The sequence below is a fragment of the Rutilus rutilus genome (assembly GCF_951802725.1).
Source record: "Rutilus rutilus genome assembly, chromosome: 2".
Lineage (NCBI taxonomy): Eukaryota > Metazoa > Chordata > Actinopteri > Cypriniformes > Leuciscidae > Rutilus > Rutilus rutilus.
This window is the reverse complement of record NC_140210.1, coordinates 50,337,588-50,343,587: the sequence shown is the minus strand read 5'-3', so window position 1 is coordinate 50,343,587 and position 6,000 is coordinate 50,337,588.

The window sequence follows — 6,000 nt, the reverse complement described above, 5'->3', positions numbered from 1 at the left end:
CCGGACAAGATGGCCGCCGCCCAGCCAGTGTCTCCGGACAAGATGGCCGCCGCCCAGCCCGTGTCTCCGGACAAGATGGCCGCCGCCGAGCCTGCACTTCACCTCTGTCCTGCCGAGCCTGCGCATCATGTCATGCCCGTCGAGCCAGAGACTGTTCACGTCATGCCCGCCGAGCCAGAGACTGTTAACGGCATACCCGCAGAGCTTCCTTCGCCGCTGGTCCCGTCTCCCCGGTTCCGCCTTGGTCACACCAGTCACATGTCTGTCTTGTTCAGTTAAATCACCTGTGTCCTGTTAATTATCATCATCTGTCTCACCTGTTTCTGTTCATCAGTGTTAGTATTTAGTTCCCTTCAGTTCAGTCAGTCTTTGTCCATTCTTGTCAATGTTAAGTGTTTTTTTGGTGTGAATGTAATCCTGCCTGTCTGTACCATCTTACACCAAACCGTGACACATACGCACACCAAACCATGACACATACGCACTGCACACAGAGTATGTGTGAAACACGTGTTAGCTTGTGCCCTTCTCTCCCCTACTTTTATGAGGAACCTTTTTAATATAATACTAAGTCAAAATTCGGAGAAAAGTTCTTTCAGAATCATATTACACATGACATTTTACTCAGCTGTGGCAGAAACAGGCTTTCATAGATTCGTACTGACCTTGTTTAGATGTTTCTTTCTTCAGTTCTTCACTCAAATCCATGACTTTGCTTTCTAACTCCAGTTTCTTCTGACTCAAAGAGCTGAAGTTATTCTTCAGTTGGTCTTTTTCAGTCATTAGATCAGTGTAATTGTCCTGTAAGCTGATGATAGTGTGATTGAACTCTTCAACTGTGTTCTTGTATCTCTTTAACAGGTCTGCTGTGATGGTGATGTACAGTGTGATGAAGACCAGCAGAAGAACACAAATGAGCCCGAGACACACTGTCATCAACACCAAACACCTGCGTCCTCCTGACAAACAGACACAAAACACACGGATATCAGTAAATTACAATTTACTAAAATATACAACTAAATGTCAACCTTTGAAAGGGCTTTTTAAAGAGTTTTATAAATAACAATCATCAGAAATTAATATATGGCAATATATGCAAACAAGAACATATGCTGTAAAAGTAAAAAGAAAAAAGAATCTTTTTAAATAAATTGCAAATATAAACATTGAAGTGTTGTTCTTAGAGAACAATAATTAAAATTGTATGCAACATTTCCCAGTTCCTCAAACATTATCGCCACCATCACTGCTTCAGAATAAAGTTTGTACTTACTGCACTTTTGAGCTTTTTCTTCATGCTGGTGGTGATTTGGTGTTTGAGGTCCAGGCTTATCCTCAGTATCTCTTCTTTCAAAATTTACATAATAGACGTCTGAGTCCATTATTTGCACTTTCTTACAGTTACAGTAGAGTATGTGTTCACAGATGAGCGTTGGTCTCTAGAATGAGTACGGTTTATTTATACAGTAGGCTACTGACCTACCTGTCCATTTTTGCGGAACCCATGCAAAATGAAATGATGCCTAAGGCCTTGATTACTTGGAATGTTTCATTATTTACATAGTTTCCTTTTTTTTAAATGTATTTATTTATTTTTTTGCTCTGTTCTATAGGTGTATAGATATGCTTGAGCTGTTGGAGAAATTTTTTTTTTTAAATGAAACCCTTTTTCTCACCCTTATGTTGTTCTAAACCCATAGTTAGTTTTTAGTTTTAGTTTTGTTGAACTAAAAAGAAACCTTGCTGACTAGACCCAGCATCATAGTGTCGGCCCAGATCCGGTCCACATCTGGTACATGTGGATTCCACACGTTCCAGATGTAGGCCAGATCTGGGCAGACACTATGTTGCTGTCTGGGGAGTGTACACCTTCTGTTGAACTGAAAAGAAACCCTGCTGACTGGATGCACAGCCCTGTCCCAAATGGAACTCTAAGCACTTGCGGTCTTCCTCTGAGTCCACACTTTCATGACGTAACACAGCTTTGACTGTCGGGTAGAAGTCTGCTGTGGAGCTCGCTTCAGTCCGGGTTCAGCAAGAGTGTGAATCAAGGGTGCATTTTGGCCGCAAAGGGGGCGCTCACAAGCACCCTTCTGAAACCTAAAATGACGAATGGGACACCTTAAGGCAGGGATCGACAACCTATGGCATGTGTGCCAACAGTGGCGCATGGCAGGATAATACATTAATACAATAGCTAAAGTATTTAAATATTTAAATATTTAAGTATTTAAAGTTTAAGTATTTAATTTAAATAAAGTCCCTCAAACTTGCATTTGGATGTACATTTTGAGGTAATCATTCCATATAGTCAACCTGTTTTATTAATTAGGAGCTATATTACATACTTTTAAAGTGTTAGATTTTAATCTGAATTAGCGCACATATCGGACAAACCATTCATGCAACCGGAGGTTCTGTGATTATCCCTCCGCGTGCCACAAGGTTCCTGAACTCTGCCCTACGGTCTCGTGGACTTAATGGACGTGCATCCGGCGGCCATTGTAAGTCCAGAAGAGCACATGAAGTGTGACATTTGGGACAGGGCCTAAATATGTGCAGACTTGCTCCCTGAATCAAAATTAAGGGGTCGAGGGTCTGTCCATATAAACTTTCCTCATCCACTTGACGAAGAAAAATGGAATCCGCAATGGCAGAGGAGATTACACTGTAGGGGAAGTGCTTTTAGGGAAGTGTGTATGTGTAAGTTTAAAGTGAAGTGAACACTCTCAGAAAATAAAGTACATAATTGTACCTTTAGGGGTACAATGGCTTGTCACTGGGGCTGTACCCTCAAGGGTACAATATTGTACCCTTGGCATAGGGTACATATTTGTACCCTTGTGATTTGTACCTTAAGAGACCAGTCTTGTACCTGTGGTGACAATTTTGTACCATTATTTAACAGTACAAAAATGGACCCTTCAAAAATTGTAAAAAATTGGCTGTGACAGGGTACAATCATTGACTATAATGATATATATATATATATATATATATATATATATATATATATATTACTCACACGCTGAATTAAAATCAGAATTTATTAAATCCTTTTCATTTTCACATTTTCCAACATTTCATTTTAAACACAATGTGTTTGTTACATATAAATTATGATCGTCTGAGTATGAGTCATTTGCCTGAAAGTCCATTTCATCTCCTTTCATCTCGACGTCGGTTACTTCTATGCCTGCTTCTGATATTTTCTGAAGGACCTCCTCGGTTGAAAGCCCTGTAAGAACCATGAGTAACCGTGCTATGACTTCTTCTCCACCGATTGGCCAAAAGAAAGAAAGACCGCAAACTAGACGTTATTTTAAATTGAGATTCAAGCAGCCAATCAGGGCTGGCTTTACATACTGAATGATCTGTGGGGTGTTTTGAGCTAAATCTTCACAGAGACATTCTGGGGACACCTAAAACTTGTATTACATCTTGTAAAAAGGGGCATATAGGTCCCCTTTAAAGTTGAGTATAGATTGTAACTGTGGCATAGCAAAATGTAAATATAAGTTTAATGTAAATGAATGAGTTACTCCATTTAAATTACAACAGTTGTACATACTCAAAGTGCCTCACTTCTGCGTGTTTTTAATACCAGCAGGTCAAATATGCAGCCGATGGGCGGCGTTCACTGTATTTTTTGTATGAGGCAGTTCAGACACGTCTATTTCCTCTTATTCAGGTTCACACAGTCAGAACAATACAGAGAGACGGCAAAAAAAATTATAATAATAATTGCAAGAGAAATAATGACATTAGCATATAAAGGTCAGTATAAAATAACCAAATATGACACTCATAGGCCAGTTTAATACAATACAGAGAAACTGATCAAATACTGTTTTTTTTTTCTCCACAGTTGACATAATGAAACAGTAAAACAGAAATTAAAAAATGAAGGTAATCTGCATAAGTGATCATGTTACAACATGATACAACATGAAATACAACATGATTTAAAGCTCTCTACTACATAGAATTTGATATATTTGCAATGTATCAATGTCAATGAAATGAGTTAGCTTTACTTGTTGAGTTTTACAGTGTGTGAGTATCAGAGAATGAGAATGGTGTGATGTCACTGTGATCATCACATGAGTCGCTCGAATGCCGGAAGCCATGTTGCGCCTCCATCTTGAAAATGCATTAGACAAAGAGGGACATACCTGGAAATTCAAGCTTCGCCTTTCGCGTTTTTACACTCAGTGGCACCGTGACAAATGCAGAGGTGTAAAGTCCAGGTTCAGAAAGTAAAAGTCCTCCTCAGTATTTTGTTCCAATCACCTGGATTTGATAATTCAACCAGGAGATAGAAGTAATTAGTGAAATCAGCTGACTGAGTTTATGGGTGGAATAAACATATGGCAGGACTTCTACTTTCTGACCCCTGGACTATACACCTCTGGGCGAATGCGAGGGGGAGATTACTCGCGACTGCCGGCAGATTTGAAATATTACGGCCACTGTAGGAGTTAAAACGTCCTGGGAATGGGAGGGGCTAGAAAATAGTATTCAGTTGGTAGTCATTTACAATTTCAACGCTAGATAGGAGAAAATCCTACACAGTGTAGCTTTAAGATTAGTTGATTGGTTTAAAAAAAAGAAAAGGGAAAAATTAAATAATAGTCAAATTCTTAAAAGGCAAATTCTTAATAGACTTTTCATTCATTATCTCCACTTCTGCAGTTATCTTTCTCTAGTTGCATTCACTCATTTCTGACTTAATAAATTGATGTTGATTTGTCTAAAATGTTTTTGATAGAACTCATCATTTTGGTGATTAGTGTTGCCTTTGGTTGAGCAGTTGGAGCTTCACTAATAATATTGTATCTGTCTTCCTATTGATATAGCAATAAATCACACTTAGTTGGTTTCAAACGAAGGGAAGTAATAAGTAGGTTTCTTTTAAAAGGTGACCCAACTAAATCATTAACCAGTCTATTTTTCATGTAAAACAATGATCATTTAAATAACACTGTCTTAATGATACGTTCATAATGACACTTAAGACGTCCTGATGTTGATTGTAGTTTGTAGTTCTGTTGTGTTTGTGTTGATGATGTTCTGGATCTGAAACTCGTCCTGAACGTCGCAGCGTCTCCACAAATCCATTCAGTCCACACAGATTATTCACTTGGGACAAAAACAGATTCAGTACTGAATTAAATGTGTATTATGCCTCCATATGCACTGGAAAAAGTTGAGCATTGTTTTCATGTAGAAATATTTTAAAGGAGTCATAATGTAGAAATTTCACTTTTCCACGAGAATCAATGTATGTTATGATTGCATAATGATTGTACACTGGCCGGGAAGCCGATATTTAAAAGTGAAGCGTTTGTTTACCTCGGGGTTTGTAAAATAGGCCACGTGCACGCGCACGAAAAAACGAGATTTTGATTTCTTCCCCTTCTTGACGTCAAGACGGGGGAGGATATACCAAATATGGACACCGCAAACCTATGCCGCGGGAAGCCCGCCCCTCTCCCCCTCAGATTCAGTTTAGTTGACTCGAGAAAGATGGAGAAATCGAGTGCACACCTGAGATGCTCTGTGGGTGACTGCCACAAACAACATGCAAATGTGTTTTATCTACCAAAAACGGACGAAACTATCAGGGAACAGTGGATGAAATTCATTTTTAATGACGCTGTCCCAACAACTCTTTCAAGTGGCGTATCGTTAGGTGTGTGTGCTAAACATTTTACACCGGAATCTTTTACAAATTTGGGGCAATATCAGGCGAACTTGGCCTCGAAGCTCCGTTTGGGAAAAGGTGCCATCCCAACCATCAGGGACTTGCCAGAAATTGAAAAGGTAAGACTGTGTTTTTATTGCTCTACTGTGGTTAACAAATAGCAGCTAACTGCTAATGCGGCTATTGTATGTAACGTTACCTTCGAGGTAAACACGGGGAATGGACTCTACGAATGCTAGCCACATCTTTCGACTTTGTTTTACACTAGCAGCTACAGTAGTGACGGTACA